Genomic DNA, 25,161 nt, shown 5'->3' with positions numbered 1-25,161 from the left:
GGTTGGGAAAAAATTGAAAATCTAAATTTCTATGAGAAATCACAAAACATATTGGCAGCAATTACACCAAAATTTCCTCCATCTTTCAGCCAACGCCAATTAGTCAAAATAGTCTAGAGGGGAAAATCCCTAAGACTTTGGAAGGGATCTAACCCCTCATACTTGACCGCTTAAGCCAGTTTCTAATTAAACCCTTGTTTACCCAAGAAAATTGCACTGGTTTAATTTAAATCACTTTTCAAATTGGTGCAAATGGTGGGCAGTTATTCTGATTTAAGAGTCATTTATTCCAATTTAGCTTAAACAATTCCTATTCGATTTAAACTAACCAAAAGAAACCAGTGTTAGACCTAAATAAGGGCATCCATGGGGGAGTGGGGATTGAACCCATTTAACTAAATTGCTAGAAATTCACATCTGATGTTAAACTGATTGAACTTCCTTGTGTAGACATGGCCTAATGGGGGTTGGAAAGAAACTCTCCCTGGGGTCAGGTTACCCCATAACTACCTTCTGCAGAGTTTCTTTTGCTGAAGCAGCTAGTGCTGGCCATACTAGAGAAAGGATACTGGACAAGATGGACCCCCGGGCAACTCCTATTCAAATGAAAGGTCTGGCTCGAACATCATGCCGCAATAAGGATTAGATGAGCATGAAGATTTGTCAAACAACATTAAACTCCACTGTGGAGCCATATGAAAGCAAATGCAATTGTAGCCTAATGATAGTCAGATACTTACAAATCATTTCCGAGAGCACAGACCGAATGAATACATCCCTGGGGAGAGGATGAGAGGGAGAAACAAACCAGACAGGACAGATGCTAGTCACGACTCTCGATGCACAATGAGAAGCGGTGCAACTACTCCGGTAAGGAGGGGAGAATCAGAACCTGACTCAGATAGAATCATGTTTGAGGTGGCAGGGACTCTTCCCCCTCACGCTGTGCCCCAGCTAACTGCTGTGTTCCCCACCTCTGCAGGACGACGGTTGATACATCCTCATAGATGCAGACCCACCTCTTCACCAGTCTGCCGCTAAACCCACCAGCAGACCTTGCACGGCTGGTGCGCTCTGAATTCTGTTCCCTTTCTGAGTAGTGGAACCACAACTCTGCTCTGCCCAGTGCCTTCCCAGTGCGGGTCAGGACTTGCTTCTTTCGTGTTTAATAAATGAGGGGTTACTGAGGTTTTTTTTTTTACCATGCAATGGCAGTAATGCATTGCAGAGGGGAAGATCTTCTCCGCTTCTGGCTGCTTTGCTCCCTGGTATTTTCCACATTATGTACTAGGCAGATTTTAAAAGAAAAAAAAGAAAAAAACAAGAAGTGGGTACAAAACTTGATGAAGCTTTCAGGGCCTTTTCCATGCAGGGCAGCGAAGGTGAGAATTTGTAATGACAATTGCACCCTCTGTTGTGTAAAGTGGAAAAGACACCCTCCTAGTAGTCTGTATCAGCAAAAAGAACAAGGAGTCATTGTGGCACCTTAGAGACTAACAAATTTATTTGAGCATAAGCTTTTATGGGCTACAGCCCACTTCATCGGATGCATAGAATGGAACATATAGTAAGAAGATATTTATACATATAGAGAACATGCAAAGGTGGAAGTACCCATACCAACTGTAAGAGGCTAATTAATTAAGAGGCGCTATTATCAGCAGTGGAAAATACAATAGGAAGATAGATAGATAGATATACACACACATTCAGAGAACATGAAAAAATGGGTGTTGCCATACACACTATAACGAGAGTGATCAATTAAGGTGAGCTATTATCAGCAGGAGAAAAAAACCTTTTGTAGTGATCATCAGGATGGCCCATTCCAACAGTTGACAAGAAGGCGTGAGTAACAGTGGGGAGGGAAATAAGCATTGGGAAATAATTTTGCTTTGTGTAATGACCCATCTACTCCCAGTCTTTAATCAAGCCTAATTTAATGGTGTCCAGTTTGCAAATTAATTCCAATTCAGCAGTCTCTTGTTGGAGTCTGTTTTTGAAGTTTTTTTGTTGTAATATTGTGACTTTTAGGTCTGTAATTCAGTGACCGGGGAGATTGAAGTGTTCTCCGACTGGTTTTTGAATGTTATAATTCTTGACGTCTGATTTGTGTCCATTTATTCTTTTACGTAGAGACTGTCCAGTTTGGGCAATGTATATGGCAGAGGGGCATTGCTGGCACATGATGGCATATATCACATTGGTAGATGTGCAGGTGAACAAGCCTCTGATAGTGTAGCTGATGTGATCAGGTCCTATGATGATATCCTCTGAATAGATATGTGGACACAGTTGGCAAAGGGCTTTGTTGCAAGGATAGGTTCCTGGGTTAGTGTTTTTGTTGTGTGGTGTGTGGTTGCTAGTGAGTATTTGCTTCAGATTGGGGGGGCTTTCTGTAAGCAAGGACTGGCCTGTCTCCCAAGATCTGTGAGAGCGAGGGGCTGTCCTTCAGGATAGGTTGTAGATCCTTGATGATGCGCTGGAGAGGTTTTAGCTGGAGGCTGAAGGTGATGGCTAGTGGCGTTCTGTTATTTTCTTTGTTGGGCCAGTCCTGTAGTAGGTGACTTCTGGGTACTCTTCTGGCTCTGTCAATTTGTTTCTTCACTTCAGCAGGTGGGTACTGTAGTTGTAAGAATGCTTGATAGAGATCTTGTAGGTGTTTGTCTCTGTCTGAGGGGTTGGAGCAAATGCAGTTGTATCGTAGAGCTTGGCTGTAGACAATGGATTGTGTGGTGTGGTCTGGATGAAAGCTGGAGGCATGTAAAAGTACAGCGGTCAGTAGGCTTCTGATATAGGGTGGTGTTTATGTGACCATCGCTTATTAGCACTGTAGTGTCCAGGAAGTGGATCTCTTGTGTGGACTGGTCCAGGCTGAGGTTGATGGTGGGATGGAAATTGTTGAAATCATGGTGGAATTCCTCAAGGGCTTCTGTTCCATGGGTCCAGATGATGAAGATGTCATCAATGTAGTGCAAGTAGAGTAGGGGCTTTAGGGGACGAGAGCTGAGGAAGCGTTGTTCTAAGTCAGCCATAAAAATGTTGGCATACTGTGGGGCCATGCGGGTACCCATAGCAGTGCCGCTGATTTGAAGGTATACATAGTCCCCAAATGTGAAATAGTTATGGGTGAGGACAAAGTCAAAGTTCAGTCACCAGGTTAGCCGTGACATTATCAGGGATACTGTTCCTGACGGCTTGTAGTCCATCTTTGTGTGGAATGTTGGTGTAGAGGACTTCTACATCCATAGTGGCCAGGATGGTGTTTTCAGGAAGATCATCGATGGATTGTAGTTTCCTCAGGAAGTTAGTGGTGTCTCGAAGATAGCTGGGAGTGCTGGTAGCGTAGGGCCTGAGGAGGGAGTCTACATAGCCAGACACTCCTGCTGTCAGGGTGCCAATGCCTGAGATGATGGGGCATCCAGGATTTCCAGGTTTATGGATCTTGGGTAGCAGATAGAATACCCCAGGTCAGGGTTCTAAGCATGTGTCTGCACAGATCTGTTCCTGTGCTTTGTCAGGGAGTTTCTTGAGCAGATGGTGCAGTTTCTTTTGGTAACCCTCAGTGGGATCAGAGGGTAATGGCTTGTAGAAAGTGGTGTTGGAGAGCTGCCTAGCAGCCTCTTGTTTCTATTCCGACCTATTCATGATGACGACATGACGACTTTTTTCTCCTGTTGATAATAGCTCACCTGAATTAATCACTCTCGTTATAGTGGGCATGGCAACACCCATTGTTTCATGTTCTCTATGTATATATATATCTTCCGTTGTCTTGCTCACTCTTGCTCTCTCTGGGACTCAGCTTGCTCCCGCTGACTTGCTCTTCATGGCTTGGCCCTCCAGCTAGGTCCTTCCCTTCTGGGGTTATCACAGCCCCATTGGACAGCTGTCTCAGCCAATCTTCTGGTCCACTGTCCACGCTGTGCCACTTCCCCAGTGGCTGGTAGGGGAACATGGTCCTGTTCACTATTCCGGGTTCCAATCCAGGGACTACAACCAGCAGCCAACATCTCACTGCCCCAAACCTTGCTGCTGTTTCCCTGGATTGTTTCCTACACCCCCTCTATCAGGCTCCTTCTCTGACACCTCTCTGGGTACGCCCTTCCCTCAGGGCCCGGATCCTCGGGGTTTTATTCTCCCCCTGGCTTCCTCCTTTCCCTCGCTAAGCCCAGAGCATGACTGCAGGTCTTCCATACTGCAGCCCCTTTCTCATTGCCACTTTCCTGGCTTTGTACCAGCCCCGCCTGTTCCTTCTTATCTGGGCTCCATCATCAGTCAGGAGTTGCTTAGGCCACCTAATTCCCCTCAGCTGCAGCATTATCTGATTCTCAGCCTCATTAACCCCTTCCAGGCTAGTGTGGGGGTGAACACTCCATCACCTGTGGACTTGGGCAAGTCACTTAGCTTCTCTGTTCCCCACAGGGGGGCTCTGAGGATGAATACATTAAAGATCATGAGGATCTCAGGTGCCATGGTGATGGGGACCATCGAAGTACCATAGATAGATAAAACCAAATTAGATTAGATGCCCATTAGTCTGAATGAGTTAATCAGTGGATCCAGTACTGTCCTCCTCGAGTTCCTTTGACTTCAAGAGAGTTTGGCCAGAGCACAGACTTCAGGCTATGTCCCATTACGTATAACATAGTGGAAATGAATATATGTCTCTGGACTGTGGCCATAAGATAAGCAAGTTGCGACGTTGACTTCACATCTAGCCCCAGAAGAGGATGCAGTCTGCTAACAATCTTGTTTCCCCATCTCATCACTTTGCCGATGGCACAGTAAAATCCACTTACAATCATTGGAGCCTGATAAATGACGCAGCTGGGACATTGACTAGGGATGGCATCAGCAATGAATTAATGTACAGCTCACCTAAAGGCAACAAGCCCATTAAAACAGCCTACCTGTGTAACACCGACAGACCCCAGTCGTTGGCGTGTGGGATCGAACCAGGGACCTCTGGAGCTTAGTGCATGAACCTCTGCTGCATGAGCTAAAAGCCACATGGCCCTTAGCCGAGGCTGTAAAACAGACTTGGTCTCTCTCTAAGTGGTCTCAGTACCACTAGATGGGACAGAGCACCACGCCCAGGAGGTGTGTGGGTTACACCTGGCTTTACCGTGTCTGCAGCCTACTTGCAGACCCTAGCAGGATTCGAGTTTGCTGCTATGCATTTCCAGCTTTGTAGCTCCTGGACTGATTCCTTCTTGTGCTAGGGCTGCTGGATGATGTGAGCCGCATGCCACGACAGTGTCTGAATCATTACTGCTTTGAACAAGGCTTATTTTTACAGCAATTGACGAACAACGTCACCCCAGATCACCGCGACAGTCCGTGTGCTCCCCTTGACTCTCCAGTGATTCTCCAAACACCCCCCCTTCACCTACAGCTGGCCACCAGACTGCACCACCCTCCTGTCAGACTGGGCCACTATGATCCACGCATGTGGGATTTGGTCACTGCAATCCTCTGAACCTAGGAAGAAAACCACTGACCTCTCTAAAGTACTCCAGAACATGGTGGGGTCCTCCGTCTTTTCTGGCTCCCTGTTAAAGATCAGGGCTCATTCGAGATTTCAGCCCTGAGCTTCACCCAGCCCTCCATGGGGCTAGCCCACGTTACCCTACGTTGTTAGGGACCATGGCAGCAGAAAGAATTGCCTGAGGACATAATCAATATAGCTTTCTGGGGACAGTGAAATAGTTAATTACCTTCCACTAAATGCTTTATTTCATTTCCTTCTCCTCCTCCCTGAAACAGGAGGCGTGTGCGCTGCCTGTGAGCATCATCTAGGTAATTTCAGACTGAAAAGGACAAACTTCACCTGCTCACCCCAGGTACTGAGTTTCAGGATTGCATCTGTTTAACCTGTTATGGTGGGTGTCACCCGTGGGTGCAGTTACATTTATTCGTTCTTTGTGTCAGAGCAGAGTACAATCTTGGAAGAAGCGCTGCATTGGTGTTAGTTTTGTGATGCTGGATCTTTAAGGGGGAGGTGTTGCAAGCAGCAGGGGAGTTTGCGCTCTGCCGTCATCTCTCTATCTAGAGCCACTTTTGTGGAGGCGGAGATGCTCCCTGGGAACCCAGGCATTGGTGTCTGGGCTGGGATCCTGTGCGCTGTTTGTGACCACCTCTGTTCCAGGACTGGTAAATAAAACAAGTTACCTTAAGAATATAGCCAGACTCCTCATCACTGATTTCACCTCCAATGAGAAGCCGACCACTGGGGCCCCAACCACACAGCAAAGGGGTGACAATACGAATCAGTTATTTACATTGTCCTGTTCTTCCACAGCCACGCAGGAGAAAAAGGTCCACCTCACTCCAGCTGCCACACGGCTACATAGGAAATACCCAGATCTTGGGCCAGGTCATAGGGCTTGCGTACCTCATACTCCTGCCAAGCAAGGAAGTGGGTAGGAAGGGGGATGCGAGGGGCAGGGAGCGGCGGGGAGCAGGCAGAGCTATATCTTCACCCCACCGGCACCGGAGGGTAAAGGGCTTGTAAGGGCCGTTGCAGGACGGTCTTCCCCCGCTATGAAGGGGAGCTCTGACAGACCGTGCCTCAGAGAGGTGTCTGTGCTCCTCCCCAGAAAGCAGAACTACGGGCTGTCCCGTGCTCGGGGCTGAGCCTAACGCCCCCATCTGGCCCTTTAGAAAACAAATCCCACAAGCACAGGCTTGGGATCGGCTTTCCCAGGCAAATTTTCAGGGCGCGGCCCCCCACAGGACCGGCAGGGAACAACTGGCCACTGCTCCCTTCCCCACTGCAGCGGACAGGGGGCCGGATCACGCCCACCTCCTTCCCTCCCCAGCCCACGAGAAGGCTGCTGCTGGGCACAGAACGTTTCTCCACACCGTTCCTGTGCGACCGGCACTAGCCGAACACAGGCAGCCTCCACCTCGCCGGGCCTGCAGGCACGACAGCGCGAGGCCCCTCCGCCCCACCCCACTGCGGGACACAGAGCCGGCCTGTAAAGCCTCCAAAGCAGGTGACGCCAGGACAGGAGGTAGCCGGGCCAGGCCAATGCCGCTCTTATAGCCACTGCTCCTGTAACGACTCGCCCTCGACAGAGCCTGTTGCCGCTCAGTGATCGCGCTGTGCCTGGGAGCTGAACATCCCCATGGGGGCTGGGGGGGGTGGCACAGAGACACCATGTTTTATACTCAGCCACTTGCCTTGTCCGGATGCCGCGCGTGCAGGGCAGCCGTGCCCCAGCCTGGATGGGCACAGGCTAGTGTCCACCGCCCTATGGGGGGCCGGCCCTTTCACCACCACGTGCTTGATTGTGCTCAATGAGAAAACAGGACCTTTACTTCCCCTCCATCCCTTGCTCCCCCACCCCCTTTTGCTTTAGTCCTGCAGCATAGCCTGCAGCATGGCCCCCAAACTGTTTTTACGGGGCGAGACTGGCGCAAAGGTCAAGCTGAATGACGAGGCGCCGAGTCTCTGTTATGATTAAAGGGTAAACGTTGTCTCTGGAGCGTATCCCGACGCCTCTGCCTGCAAAGAGGGGGGTCTCCGGGAACTTCCAACAGCCTGGTACCGGCAGGCTGTAAAGCACGCCCCAGCACATCAGCACTGATCTGGCAAGAGAGCTGCAGGGAATTTAATCCACCCAGGGCGCTGAGCCGGCTCGGGGAATGAATGTTTAGTTTCACAAGGACGCTGATAAAAAAAACAACTTGAAAATGGGCTGATCCGGCAGCATACCTGGAGCCTTATAAACTCCTGTGAGAAAATCCCATTAAACAGAGAAAGTCCATGAGCCACATGCTAAAGGAACGCAGGCAGGGCTGGCTGGCTGTGATTAATGTATTGAACTGGCAGCCTTTGCAATCCTATGAGACGTGCTGGGGCTAGGGTTGCCAACCCTCCAGGATTGTCCTGGAGTCTCCAGGAATGAAAGATTGGGCTGTATTCGTAGGAGCATTGCCAGCAAATCGAGGGAAGTGATTATTCCCCTCTATTCAGCACTGGTGAGGCCACACCTGGAGTACTGCGTCCAGTTTTGGGGCCCCAACTACAAAAGGGATGTGGACAAATTGGAGAGAGTCCAGCGGAGGGCAATGAAAATGATTAGGGGGCTGGGGCACATGACTTATGAGGAGAGGCTGCAGGAACTGGGCTTGTTTAGTTTGCAGAAGAGAAGCGTGAGGGGGGATTTGATAGCAGCCTTCAACTACCTGAAAGGGGGTTCCAAAGAGGATGGATCTAGACTGATCTCAGTGGGAGCTGATGACAGAACGAGGAGTAATGGTCTCAAGTTGCAGTGCGGGAGGTTTAGGTTGGATATTAGGAAAAACTTTTTCACTAGGAGGGTGGTGAAGCCCTGGAATGCGTTACCTAGGGAGGTGGTGGAATCTCCTTCCTTAGAGGTTTTTAAGGCCTGGCTTGACAAAGCCCTGGCTGGGATGATTTAGTTGGGGTTGGTCCTGCTTTGAGCAGGGGGTTGGACTAGATGACCTCCTGAAGTCTCTTCAGCCCCTAATTTTCTATGATTCTATGAATTTGTCCTGTGACGAGACCTCCAGGAATACGTCCAGCCAGCGCTGGCCACTCTAGCTGTGGCAGCATCTCTTCTGCTCCGCCGCACGGAAGGCTGGGAGACATTGTGTCTGAGGGCCGTGCAGTGCATCACGGGGGAATCACATTCTGACCCCGGCACCTGTTCTAACCTGCTCCCAGGGGCTAAGGAAGAGGGAGGGGAGGAGCCAGAAGTCCCCCGAAGGGGAAGTAGGGCCAGATTCTGTCCCCTTGGGGCTGTCATAGGAACACAGGAACTGCCAGACCCCATCAGACCTGAGGTCTGTCTAGCCCAGCATCCTGCCTCTGAAAGTGGCCGGCACCAGGGCCATTATTTGCTATGGGGTGGGAGTTGGGGGGCAGTTGCTCCCCCAACCTTGGTGTTTGTGTGTCGTCCCCCCCCCCCCGACTTTTCATACTGCTCGCCAGCCGGCGCTGTGGTGTCTCCCCAAGGCCTGTGTGTGCTGCTGTGGGGTGGGCTGGGTCAGGGCTGCTAATCGCCACATTGTCAGCAGCACCTCTCTGCCCCCCAGCCAGCCAGGTCGCAGCACTGGCAGCTTGGGCTGGAGCTGAGGATGGAGTGAATGAGCCAGTCCCACTCCCTGTCCTAGGGCCAGTCACTGGTGAGACAGCCCCCTTCCGCCCCCAACACACACACACTCCTCGGGATAGGACCAGCCCGCCAGCTCCCCGCCCCCTGTCTAGGATGGGACTGGCCCACTAACCCCCCACGAGTAGCCGTGGCCTCGAGGGGGAGGTGGGAGGGGCGATGATGACACAACTTTGCCCACCCCAAAATTTTTAAGGAATGATGCCCTGGCTGACACCAGATGCTTTACATGAGTGGTTTTCAAACTTCCTTTTGGGGGACCCAGTTGAAGAAAATTGTTGATGCCCACGACCCAGTGGAGCTGGGGATGAGGGGTTTGGGGTGTGGGAGGGGCTCAGGGCTGGGGCAGAGGGTTGGAGTGCGGGAGTGAGGGCTGCAGGGTGGGGCCAGGAATGAGGGGTTCAGGTTGTGGGAGGGGGCTTTGGGTTGGGGCAGGGGGTTGGGGTGCAGGAGGGGGTCAGGGCTCTGGAGTGGGGATGAGAGGTTTGGGGAGCAGGAGGGGCTATGGGTTTGGGAGGGTTCAGGGCTGGGTCAGGGAGTTGGGGTGCAGGAGGGGGGTCAGGGCTCTGAGCAGGGGTTCCAGGCTTTTTTAATGTCCCGGTCGGCGGTGCTGACCAGAGAAAGGTGACCCAGCGCCTTGCATGCCGCGACCCAGCAGTGGGTCACGACCCACGGTTTGAAAAACACTGCGTTAGAGGAAGTGTGAGAACTCAACTGATGGGAGAAAAAGCCCATTCATCAAAACCAAACCAGTTCATGGGAAAGGGTTTGGTCTCCATGAATTTCCCATGTGGGGATAGTCTGTGTGTGTGTGTGTGGGGGGGGGGTGATTGGGGGCAGAAGCGTGGATGTCTAAACATCCCATTCTGACATTCGCTGAATGAAAAGTTCTAGTTTTGGGATTGACACAACTCTTCATTTTAAAATGTAAGTGAATTTAGAATTATAAAAACTATAAAACATAGATACACACTAAAAAGGATGAAATCAAAAAGAAACGTTTAGAAATGATCAGAACGAAAGGGGACCCGATCTGAATTTTTTTTTTTTTCATATTTTCAGTTTGTGACTATTTTAAAGATTTCAATTTTTCCTCCTGATTCAGGACGGGAAAGATTTTTGGACAGCTTGACAATTCTCATGGAGCGTGTAAAACTGTTCCCAGCCCGTGTCTAGTAAGAACGGATAATCTGCCCCCTAGTCTGGTCTCCTGTAGTCAGAGATAGAGATCGGCATGAACCCTGAAACACAAGGTTTAATAGCCCTTACAAAATTTTGTTCTTGTTAATTATGGTAACTGGCTATTCTTGTTATTCTTGTAAATCTTTTTTAGAACCCTGTTAATGGCAAAAGGATATCACAACATCTATGTCCCTTTAATTCAATTCAACCAAAGGAACAGAACCTACTCAGTACGACAATTCGTCTGCTCTTCAGCAACGGGAAATATATGGGACTGTAATGGGGTGCACTGACCTCTCGTGAGCACCCCCTGGTCCAGTGTGTGCGTGCCTGCAGGTTTTCCCTCCATTTCCTCTGTGGGCTGCTGCGCTTGCCAAGCCGGTCTTCAGTGACTCAGCCCTCCAACCGAGTCACACTCGGTCCGGGTGCGAAACAAACAACCCCCTTCCTGGGTACACAATCCAAACTGTCCTTCAGCCCTCCCTGGGCTCAGTCTTTAATCAGTCCGACAAGACCCATTACGGTACCCTCGCTTGGTCTGGCTAGGTTGCAAGGCTCCTACTCTGCAATTGAGCAACATCCCAAAGGCTTCTTCCCGGGGGCTCCTTGCCTATACTTGAGTCCTCAGTTACTCCAGCCTTCCTGCTGAGCCAGGTTCACTGACCGCAGCTCCCCGCTGAGTCAGTCCCAGGGCAGCCCCCTTCCCTGGGGGGCCACAGTTCTAATTCCCTTCCTTAGGGTGCAGCCACTTCCCGCAGTGGCTGGTGGGGGGTGGGGGAGGGACTTGCTCCCACCCACTGGTCCGGGTCCCAACCCAGGGACCCTTTAAGCATAGCAGCCTCGTGATGTGTCCCTTTACTAATTGCTGCTCTACGTTTCCCTGGGTCACTTCCCCGTAGCCCGTCTTTGAGTCTGGCAACCAGTCAGAAGCTATTCGCTCACTCACCCAGTCCCTGCCAGCAACTGATCTGCCCAGCCCTTTCAGCCCCTGGAGCCAGTCCCCCAGCCCCTGCCAGCAGACTAGGGTGACCAGATGTCCCAATTTCATAGGGACAGTCCTGATATTTGGGGCTTTTTTTTTTATATATGGGCTCCTATTATCCCCCCACCCCCGTCCCAACTTTTCACACTTACTATCGGGTCACCCTACAACTCTCATGCTGGGCCTGCAGATCTCACACTGGCCCTGCAGCTCCTATTATATGGCCTGCTGAGCCCTGATTGGCTGCTCCCTGCAGAGTCTCTCATTGGCTGCTTCCCCTGCAGCCACTCTAGCCCACTGGAAGGACCTCTACTGCTCCTTTCCTGGGATGGGCGTGGCAGGACCCGGAGACCTCCAGCCCACCCCCTCACTGGGACACCAGGCTGGCTGGTGAGGACTCTGTTAAGAACTGGCAAAGTTAATCTCTGCTTCCTTAGCTCAGGGCATCAGCCCTCCTTCATCAAAGACCTTCACCATCTTAGGGACTTTGGACTCCTCCCTTCTTTCAGCTCTGGCTGGCCTGAGGATCGCAAGATGCAGATTCCATCTCGATAACCCAGGCTTGTGTCTCCTCATTGCAGCTCTTTTGCAACATACTGTAGCAGCTGGGGCTAACCTGACAGCTGCTCTGGGCCTCCCACTGGTGCAGTATGGGGCTGCTCTCCTTTTACATAGGACAGAATGAGAGAGCGTAACATCCCTGTGCACCACACTCTGCCTTGGCTGCCGGTTCCCTTCCAAGTGAAATTCAGGGTATGGGTCGTCATCTGCTATCTCTGAGGTCAGCCCCTCGTTAGCCCTAGTGCAATCTGGAGACAAGCTTCTCTAAACAACAGGCCCTGACCCTGGAATTTGACCTGCCAGAAATACATTGTCCAAACTGTAAGATAACTCTTCATTTCGTCTTTCTGGTAGCATCCGACACTGGATTCCCCAGCTATTTAGAGCCGGAGCGTCACATAAGCAATTGTGCATGCAAAGATATGGGCACATATGCATGCCTATTTGTGTAGGTAATTGTGATTGCCTGCACACATTTGGTATTTGCATGTGCAAATGGCCAGTTATACAAATAAGAACAGTGTTGCTGCTGACCAAGGAGCAGAAAGCTCTTTGTTCTACTTAGCGTTTTAATAAAATCGCAGTCAGTCTCCAACCATAGCTGTAACTGTCCTAGCATTTTCTGCTGTGAGATCCACGAGGGTTTGCAGCAAAATTGTTACCCAGTAGATGGCGGAGCATCTCCGTGAATGTTCAACAGCTCTGGGTTCTTGTAAGAACATTTCACTGACTTTCACTTGCTGGAAGCATATTTGTTAGCACTCAGGGGTCATGTAGGAGCCAGGATAGTTTTCAAAAGGATAATGTATACAGCAAACCAAAATATTTGAGAATTTGATTCTTTCACCGACCAGTTCTCAAGCCGTTCCCCAAGGTCCAGCCCTTTTTAAGACACTCAGCTGCCTCTGCCCCAACCTCCCAGTCCTGACTTTGCACCGCGCCTTGCCCACCCTGGGCTAGGCTGAGAGTTTCCCCTCCACTCTGTGTAGGCCCAGGAGGGACTCCAGAGAGGAACTGTGACTCACAGAGATGCCTGAGTCATGGTTCCTGCCAAGCCCCTGTGCTGTACGGGGCTGCGGGGAACAGCGCGCTGAGTCAGCTCAATACCAGTGCAGGCCCAGCAGCTCCCTGTATCCCTACCCCACGCCCCAAACCCGCTTGGGTGTGGAGTTTGTGGGGTAGGGGGAAGCACTGGACAGGCAGGCCCTGTTGTCTCCCTGTGTCTGGAGCCAAGATCCGGGCAGGTCTCTGCAGCTTCTGTAACCTCTGTGCAGCGCCCAGTCTCGCCCCTGACAAAGTCCTAGTAGGGGACGCGTCAGAAGCCAGGACGCAGTAAAGCTGCCTGCGATGGCCTGGGTGTGGCAGCTTGGTTCTATCCCTGCTATTTTTAAATCTGGGCCCTGTATTTCCTGCGCAGGCTGGTGACAGCACGAATAGGCACGACTGCCGGGTGCGGTTCCGCACAGAGCCGCCTTCCATCAGCCCGGCTAAAGAACATTCTGGGCTGGGCTGAGGACCCACCGCTTCTGGTCTCCCTTCCTCCAATTTCCTCAGCCCTCACTTTCCAGGGCCCCGAGCGGTTTGGGTCTGTCCTTCCCTTTGTCTGGCCAGGCTAGCGCCGCCCACCAGCGCCACCCACCCCCATCCCCCCCCCGCGCCCCCCAGAACAGCGACAGTTATACCCAGAAAGAAAAGGAGGACTTGTGGCACCTTAGAGACTAACCAATTTATTTGAGCATGAGCTTTCGTGAGCTACAGCTCACTTCATCGGATGCATACCGTGGAAACTGCAGCAGACTTTATATATACACAGAGAATATGAAACAATACCTCCTGCCACCCCACTGTCCTGCTGGTAATAGCTTATCTAAAGTGATCAACAGGTGGGCCATTTCCAGCACAAATCCAGGTTTTCTCACCCTCCACCCCCCCACACAAATTCACTCTCCTGCTGGTGCTAGCCCATCCAAAGTGACAACTCTTTACATAATCAAGTCGGGCTATTTCCTGCATAAATCCAGGTTTTCTCACATCCCCCCCACCCCCATAAACCTGGATTTATGCAGGAAATAGCCCGACTTGATTATGTAAAGAGTTGTCACTTTGGATGGGCTAGCACCAGCAGGAGAGTGAATTTGTGTGGGGGGGTGGAGGGTGAGAAAACCTGGATTTGTGCTGGAAATGGCCCACCTGTTGATCACTTTAGATAAGCTATTACCAGCAGGACAGTGAGGTGGGAGGAGGTATTGTTTCATATTCTCTGTGTATATATAAAGTGTGCTGCAGTTTCCACGGTATGCATCTGATGAAGTGAGCTGTAGCTCACGAAAGCTCATGCTCAAATAAATTGGTTAGTCTCTAAGGTGCCACAAGTACTCCTTTTCTTTTTGCGAATACAGACTAACACGGCTGTTCCTCTGAAACCTGTCAGTTATACCCAGAGCGGCACAGGGCCACATCTACACTGCATTGTCTGGGCTTGTGGACTCAGTGTTTCCAAGCCCATGCTGCATGGTGAGCCTGGGCTTACAATTGCTTGACCCGGGTCTTCCAGCCACGCCAACGTGTCCATACTGCACTACGTAGATCTTCCGATTCAGGTCTGTGGCGTGAACTGCATCCACACGGCAAAGCAACAGGCTCCGATCCACCCCCACTGCAGGGCCCTAGGACCCGGGTCCTGAATTTTTGCGGACCCGAGTCAGCCTGCTTTGTATAGGTTGGCTTGGGCTCAAACCCGAGTCTCTTCCTGGCCTTAATACGCAGTGTAGACACCCAAGGAAACATTCGCCACTGAAAGGCCCACGTGGGAGTGCGGCTGGAAGATTCATGTACCCACCGCAGTACCACCGCTCTATCCAGCTAACTTCGGTGCTTACATGGCCCCCGCACCCCGGGTCGGAGCGCCTCACAGTCTGGGAATGTATCTCTCTTCACATCACCTCTGTGAGGCAGGGAAGTGCCAGTATCCCAGTTGAAATCAGTGGAAGTTAGGAGCCTAAATACCTTTGAGGATCTTGGCCTAACTGCCTTAGGAGCCTCCCATTTTCAAAAGTGATGCAGGCCCTTCGAGCCTTTCCGGGAGACGTGGGCCCTTAAGCACCAAAGTCACTTTGGAAAATGGGACTTAGGCACCTAAGTCATGTACATCTACATGGTGGGAAATAAACTCAGGCAGCGAGTAAAGAGCTGGGTAAATATTCCAGTTTGGACTGGAGCTTGGGCTCTGAAACCCACTCCCCACCCTGGCTTCAGAGCCAGACCTCCAGCATCCACACAGCTGTTTTTAGCGCCATGGCACAAGCCCACCTCTGCAGACTCAAGCTGCTGCAGGGGCAGTGTAACGGTGCGAGACTCACCCAGCGGCGCCTCCTGCTGGCTGTCTGGGAATTAGCTCTTTTTACCAGCTTCAGAGCATCCTCTGCCAGTGTCTCGCTGTCCCTGGCCCCCGTGTCCCTCCTGGACCCTGGTGCCCTTTTACCTGGGGTGCTGCCCCTCCAGGCAATACCCTGCAGATCTGGGTCTCCCCTCCCTGGGCAACCGCCACCCTCTATCCCCACCTTGCCTCAGCCTATGGGCTACTGCCAGTCACCATCTAGCCCCCTTTCACTGAGGCTGACTAAAGTCTGTATAAGCCAGTCATCATAGGCAAGGGGGCCTTCCTCGGCACTCTGGATCCTGGTCCTGGGCGGGGACTTCAACACCACCCTCAAGGACCGGGACCGCTCAGGAGTCGAGACATCCCAGGCAGCCGCGGGCGTCTTCAGGGAGATCGTGGATCATCACTCCCAGTGGAAGTCTGGCACGACCACCACTGGACGACGATGTTACCTTTACTTATGTCCGGGTGGAGGGGGTTCGGTCTTGCCACTCCCAGTTGGACCGCATTTATATCTCGCGTTTCCATCTGGCACGAGCCTACGCCTTCGGCATCCGGCTGGCCCCGTTCTCGGATCACCACTTGGTGACCGTGAAGCCTCTCTCAGTTCAGGGCCGGCCTATTGCCATTTTAATAACAGCTTGCTGGAGGATTTGGGCTTCGTTGCGTCCTTCCAGGAGTTCTGTCTGGCCTGGCGGGGGCAGCGGCGTGCCTTTCCCTCGGCAAGGTGGTTGTGGGATGTGGGGAAGGTGTGCGCATGGCTCTTCTGCCGCTACTACTCCTGGAGCGCCACCCAACGGAGGGATGCGGTGACAGGGCAGTTGGAGCGGGAGGTTTTAGAGCTAGAGAGGCGTCTCACCTCCGGCCCCGAGGATCCACCCCTCCGTGCAGCATACCGGGAGAAGAGGGAGGAGCTCCGGGCCCTGGAGGACCATCGAGCTCGGGGGGCTTTTGTTCGATCCCGCATCTGCCTCCTTCGGGAGATGGATCGCGGCTCCTACTTCTTCTACACCCTGGAGAAAAGGAGAGGGGCCAAAAAGCACTTCACCTGCCTCCTGGCGGAGGCCAGGACCCCCCTCACGGATCCGGAGGAGATGCATGGAAGGGCCAGGGCCTTCTACGCTAACCTTTTCTCCCCAGATCCAACCGACACCGATGTTCGCAGGGTGCTCTAGACCGAACTCCCGATGGTCAGCGTGGGCGACCGAGAACAGCTGGAGTCACCTCTCTCTCTGGCCGAGCTCTTGGAAGCCCTCCGTCACATGCCCACTAATAAATCTCTGGGCATGGACGGGCTGACCATGGAGTTCTACCATGTGTTCTGGGACGTCCTCGGCCTGGACCTTGTCATCGTCTGGGCCGAGTCCTTGCAAAGCGGGGTCCTCCCTCTCTCTTGCAGGTGAGCTGTGCTCGCCTTATTGCCGAAGAAGGGGGACCTCTGCGACTTACGGAATTGGAGTTCCGTCTCGTTCCTCAGCATGGACTACAAGGTCATAGCGAAGGCCATCTCGCTGCGGCTGGGGTCCGTGCTGGCGGACGTGGTCCATCCTGACCAGACCTACACCGTCCCGGGCCAGACCATCTTTGACCACTTGTATTTGGTCCAGGACCTCTTGGAGCTGGGGCGTAGGGATGGTCTGTCATTTGCCCTCCTGTCGCTGGACCAGGAGAAGGCGTCCGACAGGGTGGACCACGGGTATCTCCTGGGCACCCTGCGGGCATTCGGCTTCGGGCCCCAGTTTGTAGGCTTTCTCCAGGTGCTGTACGCCGATGCAGAGTGTCTGGTCAGGCTCAACTGGACCCTGACCAAGCCGGTCAGCTTAGGGCGGGGAGTACGGCAAGGGTGCCCCCTCTCGGGCCAGCTGTATGCTCTGGCGATCGAGCCATTCCTCTGCCTCCTCCGCCAGAGGTTGACGGGGTTGGCGCTTCAGGAGCCGGAATTGCGGCTGGTCCTGTCGGCATACACCGACAACGTGCTCCTCATAGTCCAGGACCCAGACGACCTGGTGGAGGCCTGCCAGGCCATTTACTCGGCGGCCTCCTCTGCCTGGGTCAACTGGGTCAAGAGCTCTGGCCTGGTGGTCAGGGACGGGTGGCAGGTGAGTTCCCTCCCACCCGTGCTTCAAGCCATCCGCTTGCTCTATCTTGGCGTTCATCTATCCGCCACACATCCTTCTCCGCCAGAGAACTGGCAGGATTTGGAGGCCAGGGTGGGTGAGCGGCTGCGGAGATGGACAGGACTTTTCCGGTGTCTCTCCCTGCGAAGAAGGGCGCTGGTGCTGAACCAACTGGTCCTGTCCATGCTCTGGCACCAACTCAACACCCTGAGCCCGGTCCCGAGGATCCTGGCCAGGCTCCAGAGGATGGCACTGGAGTTCTTCTGGCCGGGGCTGCACTGGGTCTCTGCAGGGGCTCTGAGTCTTCCCCTGGAGGAGGGAGGACAGGGCCTGGTTTGCTTGTGCAGCCAGGTCCATGTTCTTCTGCCTCCAGGCCCTGCAGAGACTCCTTTACGGTGCAGGTAGTCCGGCGTGGAGCACGTTGGCGCACGCCTTCCTCCGCCGCCTCTGAGGGCTCCGATATGACGGGCAGCTCTTTTTTCCCCATCCGAGAGGCCTTCCATGAGACCTCTCCAAGCTGCCGGTCTTCTTCCAGGACCTCCTCTGGACCTGGAAGCTTTTTTCAGCGACCAGGTTATTTGTGGCCACTGAGGGAGCAGACCTCCTCGCGGAGCCCCTGCTACACAACCTCAATCTCTGTGTGCAGGTGGCGGAGTCTCCCTCGGTGTGTCGGAGGTTGGTCCTGGCAGAAACCACCAGAGTCGGAGACCTCCTGGACTACGACAGGGGGACTGGGAGGTGCCTCGCGCGCTTGGTCGACGCATGGGGCTCTCCACCCTTACAACCCCTAGGTGCATACTCCAGGAGGTGAAGGCTGCCTTGTCACCCGATTCTTTCGTTTTCCTGCGGCGAGCCCTGCGAGAGGATGCTCCCCACCCACCCCTCACCTCTGGCCCTCTGGACATTATTCTTGGGCCCGTTCCGTGAGCCCCCCCGGCCTCCCCGCTCCCACGCTCTGAGCCGGCTGCATACTCTGCAACCGGTCCGGTTTCGAACCATGCCCAGAAACCATCTGTACACGCTCGTCCTCCATACATTGCATTTTCTCACCCTTGTGTCCCGCCCCGACACCAAATGGCGGGACTATCTTCAACCTAGAGAGGGTGAGGAGCCCTGGTGGGCCAGCCTTTATTCCACCTTGGTCCCACAGCCCGCCGGGGACATCCACTGGTGGCTCCTTCATGGAGCCATGAGCACGGGCATGCACCTGGCACGGTTCACCCCTATACCTGAGGCCTGCCCCTTTTGCGGCGTGAGGGAGAACCTGGCGCACACCTATCTCGAATGCGCCAGGTTGCAGCCCCTATTCCGGCTCCTCCAGAACCTCTTGTTGAGGTTCTGGCTGCACTTTTCCTCGCACTTATTCCTTTTCGCACACCCTATCCATAGCCTCACGAAGTCGCGAGACCGCCTCATCAACCTCCTCCTGGCTCTGGCCAAAGTCTCCATCTATAATACCAGGAGGAGGATGTTGGACGAGGTGGTGCTCTGCGACTGCGGGGCCTATTTCCATTCCTCCCTAGTTTCATGCATCCGGGCAGAGTTCCACTGGGCAGAGTCCGCTGGCTCCCTCGACAGCTTTGAGGAGCAGTGGGCGCTGTTCGGGGTTCTCTGCTCAGTGTCCCCATCCAGTATCCTCGTTTTGAACCTATGACCTTCACTCCGATCCCTGTTTTTCATTAATTGTGCCCCGTAATCAGTTGGTCCCTGGGTCCAGTGGGGGAGGAGCCTTTAAAACTTCCCGGGTTTTCCAATACGACCCTGCTACAGGCAGTCATCAGTGTAGACCTGTCCCCTGGCCCTTCTGAAAACGTTCCCCAGAGAGTCTATTTGTTCTCTGGGGATGGCGCTGGAGTCTTTTGAAAAATTGGCCTTAAACTTTTATTTGGATTCTTAAATGCAAAAGAGAGACAAGAAAAGGAGCCACTGCCTAAAGTCTGCTGAACAGAATGGCGTCTTATTCAGGAGGGAATCCTAGTGACCTGCTCCCCCAGGAAGGGTGTGTTGTAGACATCCTTACTGACTTATGGGTTGATAGATAATTGTCTCTTGGGCTGTTTTTCATCTAGCATAGTCCACATTGCGTTTTATGTCATGTCCTAAAAGAAGCACAATAGTCTACACAGCACAGAAAGGGGAAAGAGGCCACGTTTGCAGCAGTATTCTTTGCGTGCAGATGTGGTCGCCCCATCTCAAAAAAGATAGATTGGCATTGGAAAAGGTTCAGAAAAGGGCAACAAAAATGTTTAGAGGTATGGAACAGCTGCTGAATGAGGAGAGATGAATAAGACTGGGCCTTTTCACCTTGGAAAAGGGACGACTAAGGGGGCATATGATTGAGGTCTATAAAATCATGGAGAAAGTAAATAAGGAGGTGTTATTTACTCCTTCTCATAACTCAAGAACTAGTGGTCACCCAATGAAATTAATAGTTGGCAGGTTTAAAACAAACAAAAGGAAGTATTTTTTTCACACAATGCACAACCTGTGGAACTCCTTGCCAGAGGATGTTGTGAAGGCCAAGATTATAACAGGGTTCAGAAAAGAACTAGATAAATTCATGGAGGGTAGGTCCATCTATGGCTATTAGCCAGGATGGGCAGGGATGGTGTCCCTAGCCTCTGTTTGCCAGAAGCTGGGAATGGGTGACTTGGTGATCACCTGTTCTGTTCATTCCCTCAGAAGACAGGATACTGGGCTAGATGGACCTTTGGTCTGACCCAGTATGGCCGTTCTTTTGTAGCACTGACTGTCATTGACATATCCAGGCACTAGATTTGGGTCTGCAGTCGGACACCTCTGTGACAGCAATTGCACTGGAAATCACTCCATACGCAGAACTGTTCTGGGAGTCATTTGCACCCCAGAAAAGTACAGGTGCAAAAAGAAGTGAGGCAGAAAAGTCAGCTCCTTAATCACTTCATAGAACCGGACTTTCATAAAAGCTCAGCCACTACAGTCGGCCCTGATTTTCAAATGCACCCAGCACGCTGGTTGCATGATAGATGCTGAGGGCTTTTCGAAATCTGGCTACTTATTTAGGTGTGTACGGGAGAGCTGAGCTGTTTGGAAAAATCTGGCCCACACTGTGCCTGAGAGTTACTAGAAATCTGAGCCATTTGCTGTTGGCCCAGCTTTCTTTGCCACTACCCCGGCTTATCTGTAAACAGTCCCCCGAGACAAAAGCGCAATCAGCAAATCAGTTCATACATCCTCTGCCTCTCCTGCATCGAGGTATCTGATGTAAAAACCCAGCTGGCATCTTATCAGAACGTCTGACAACCACTACAGCAGCTGTCTTATATCCCGTGTAATTAACACGGAGATGGACCCTTTAAACAGATGGCCCCTTAACTCCTGCACTGAGTCCCTATGCTGAAATCCACAGCACTCTGTCAGAGGAAAGGGCCACATGTGCATGGTTGTGGGATTGATCCATGGGGATTTCCAGAAAATAACTTTTCTTCTTTCAAATAACTCTGCTTGTTCCACTAACTCCCACAATTACATCATACCAGCATCCTCACAATTTCCACAGCAATCAACTACAGTGCCCCCAACGCCCATAGGACTAGCCAACCTGTGCTCATTGCAGAACCTCAGTGGGGAGGGAGAAGGCAAAAGGTCATTTGCCCCCCTTTTGCGGCTGCCTGATTTTGGGGCCTGCCAGGGGCTGGCTTGGTCCCCAACATAAGTTAGAGCAGCCCCAGTGCTGGGGGAACTTCCAGCTGACCAGATGGGGAGGGTTACCATATGTCCGTATTTTCCCGGACATGTCTGGCTTTTTGGTTCTTAAATTGCCATCCGGGAGGAATTTTTAAATATCTAAAAACGTCCGGGATTCTGCCATTATTATTTTTCCCCAAAGAAGAGTTGATCATTCAAGAAAGAGAGTGAATGTTGATCATTCGAGAAAGAAAGTGAATGTTGATCACTCAAGAGTGTGCCCACTTTTTCCCCCTAGCTCCCAGCGCTTGCGCCGCGAAACAGCTGTTTCACGTGGCTGGGAGGGAGTGGGGAGGAGGGGGAACGCGGCGCATTCAGGGGAGGAGGCAGGGCCGGGGTGGGGATTTGGGGAAGGGGTCCAATGGGGAAGGGAGGGGGCGGAGTTGGGGCGGGGACTTTGGGGAAGGGGTTGGAATGGGGGCAGGGAAGGGGTGGTGTTGGGGCAGGGCCAGGGGGTAGGGGGCGCGAGCAAATACCCGCCCGTGGAGTGTCCTCTTTTTTGAATGTTCAAATATGGTAACCCTAAGATGGGCCTGGGCTTTATGGGCATTTCATGCAAAGATGCTATTGCAGAACAGAGAATCAGACCTGATGGTTTTAAGCAGGCAATAAGAAGCAGGAATGGGCAAATTCCTACTGGGCTAGTCTCCACTCAGCATACACATGCAGCAATAAGAGGAGCTATGCAGGTGCCTAACTCTCATTGGGGTCAAGAGGAGTTAGGTGCCTGAATGCATTTGCAGATCTGGAGCTACATCAACTAGCCGCGGATCTAGGTTTTTACAACGGTGGGTGCACGACTGGCCGCACTTGGCTTGGTAAGTAAATTAAATGTGTGCGGCTATCTCAGGGGATGGGCTCCCCTTGAAGGAACGCACTGACACTCAGTTCTGAGGTGCATACTTACCACCTTTACAGACCATGTCTGCACTGCCCAAGGATTCACACAGCACAAGCTGACCTCTCAAATCCCCAGCATGCACTGGCCCCTGGAAAACCTGATGGCTCCTTTGCGGGCAGCTCCTCTGCAGTTGCTCCAAAGACCTGGTCAGGAACACGGAAACAATCTTCCCAGGGCACTGCAGGGGGAAATTCATTTTCTTTAAGGGCCCAATCCAAGAAGAAGGTGCCTGGCTGGAATGATATCTTTCCTTCATTCCTTTGGATAGTTGCTGAGTTATTTAGCACCAATTTGTTTCTCCTTTAAAACAATTAACATGCACCCGCCCCGCGGTACAGTTGAGCACAGATCAGCAAGGCAGAGCACAGGTTGGCCAGACCGAGGACGTGCGCGCATTGGCAGTGGTAATTGAGGAAGGTTACTGAGGTCTCTGCTTGCACAATGCTATTTTAGATTTCTGGAAGAAGCTTGTTGTCTTCAGATGTTTACTACAGATCTCCACCCTGCCGTGTCTTGCCTTTCCTGCCGCTCAGCTGCCTTGCTTCCTTTTCTGTACTCTGAACATGATCATGCCAGAAAGCACATGGCACAGACCTCAGTCATTATTGCTTCAGAGGCTGCAGGGCAATGGGGCCAGATCCTACTTCCACTGAACTCCGTGTGGGGATTTATAGGAAGCTTCCAGAGAAGCAAAAAGGCAGCGTCTCCCCAGCTTGCTAAGGGCTCACTGCCTCCCCAAGGGCTCTTTTAGGCGGTTTTAGTGTCCAAACTTCAGTCCAATCAACACAAACGGTTCCTCAGCTCACCCTGGGCTACAGCTCCCAGGGGCCTTTCCCCCTGTAGTGCTCAGGTTCCTTCTGCCTCCCCTCCCCAGGGACTCTGGCCCCTCACGTCCTAGCTCTCCAGGGCTCCCGAATCCCAGGGAGCAGGCAGTGAGAGCCCCAGCTCCCTTCTCTCTGCCCCTTGCCTGCCTGGCTCTCAGCCTGACTCACCAAGGTTCCCTCCCCCTCACCAGCTCGCTCCTTCTCCAAGCCCAAGTGCCCTCTTTCAGAGCTCAGCTGGGGTCAGCTGGCCAGTCACAGGTGCACTGACCCAGCTCCCCCTTGAAAGGCCAGTGTCACGCCAGGGACAAGGCCTACAACTAAGTACACATGCAAGCATGTGCCTGACAGCTGGTTTGTGCAGAAACATTCACAGCAGTGGAGGGAGAGCTTCCCATCTCCATAACTCTGCAGCAGATGGTTAACAATAACATTCTCATTCTTTCATGTATCCAGCATCCCCAGTCACCATGGTACAACCATTCCAAAGAAGGCAATGCACTAGTAGTACTTTGGGAAATATCCCTGAGTCCTTCCATTCCTGGGAAGAGGCTTTTCTGTGCCATCATACATCTTGAATCTAGTGGGAATTGCCTCCACTTCTAAATAAAAGACAAATGATTTAAAGATTCTGAACACAAAAGATTTCTTGTGATGAGGCTTACGCACATATATTACTCAGCTGTTACAGAGTTTGCCTAATCGGATCAGACCATTAGCAGTTTGCAGTCTTTATCCACTTACATTAAAGTTTCATTCTCAAGCAGTTCTCATGATCAACTTTTCTTGGGACTTAGAACTCTCCAGAGAGCAATTTTATCTGGTCAGCAAAAAAAAAACGTGGAGTCCTTGTGGCACCTTAGAGACTAACAAATGTATTTGGGCATAAGCTTTCATGGACTAGAACCCACTTCATCAGATGTATGAAGTAAAAGATACAGGAGCAGGTATAAATACATGAAAGGATGTGGGTTGCCTTACCAAGTGTTAGGTCAGTCTAATGAGATAAATCAATTAACAGCAGGATACCAAGGGAGGAGAAATAACTTTTGAAGTGGTAAGAGAGTGGCCCATTACAGACAGTTGACAAGAAGGTGTGAGTAACAGTTGGGAGAAATTGGTGTTGGGGAAATTAAGTTTAGGTTTTGTAATGACCCAACCACTCCCAGTCTTTATTCAGACCAAATCTGATGGTATCTAATTTGCAAATTAATTCCAGTTCTGCAGCCTTACGTTGGAGTCTGTTTTTTAAGTTTTTTTGTTGAAGAATTGCCACTTTGAGATCTGTTCTTGAGTGACCAGAGAGATTGAAACGTTCTCCTACTGGTTTTTGAATGTTATGATTCCTGATGTCAGATTTGTGTCCATTTATTCTTTTGAGTTGAGACTGTCCGGTTTGGGCAATGTACATGGCAGAGAGGCATTGCTGGCACATGATGGCATATATCACATTGGTAGATGTGCTGGTGAACAAGCCCTAGATGGTGTGGCTGATGTGGTTAGGTCCTATGATGGTGTCCCTTGAATAGATATGTGGACAGAGTTGGCACCGGGGTTTTTAGCAGGGTTTGGTCCCTGGGTTGGTGTTTTCGTTGTGTGGTGTGTATTTGTTGGTGAGTGTTTGCTTCAGGTTGGGGGACTTTCTGTAGGCAAGGACTGGCCTGTTTTCCAAGGTCTGTGAGAGTGAGGGGTCGTCCTTCAGGATAGGTTGTAGATCCTTGATGATGCGCCTGGGAGGTTTTAGTTGGGCGCTGAAGGTGATGGCTAGTGGCGTTCTGTTACTTTCTTTGTTGGGCCGGTCCTGTAGTAGGTGACTTAGAAGAATAAAATTTATGGCAGTGGTTTCTAAACGATGGTCCGCTGAGGACTTACGTTGAGCTGGTTGGTCACATGGTGCTGGCGTCTCGTCTTTCCGGGTGCTACCCTGCACTGAGAGACAACTCAAACGACATTCTGAATAGCCATTTGCCACGTCACAAACTGCTGTCGTGCCACAAGGATACTATCTGATCCCCTATGGGAGGGAATGGATGGTTGCCTCCACAAGACAATCTCTCTATGGAAACGTGGTCCATGCTATGAAAAAGTTTGGGAGCCCCTGGTTTATGGAATTTGATGTATGTTTCCGTCCTGATGCAAGCAAAACCAGAAGCAGCTGTGTTCATGGATTCAGCGTCCTATCGGAATATCAAATAGGCACTGTCTTGCCAGTGCAGAGTTCAGCAAGGATTTCCCCACCCGGATCAGTGTCCTAAAGAGGAATATACAGCAGATGCCCTCTTTACTACATTTCCCTTCCCAATTTTTTAGGTCTTTTAGTGCATTAGAAACAATTCTGCCCAATTC

Source organism: Caretta caretta, chromosome 6 (assembly GCF_965140235.1).
Source record: "Caretta caretta isolate rCarCar2 chromosome 6, rCarCar1.hap1, whole genome shotgun sequence".
Lineage (NCBI taxonomy): Eukaryota > Metazoa > Chordata > Testudines > Cheloniidae > Caretta > Caretta caretta.
Note: the sequence above shows the minus strand (reverse complement) of the source record.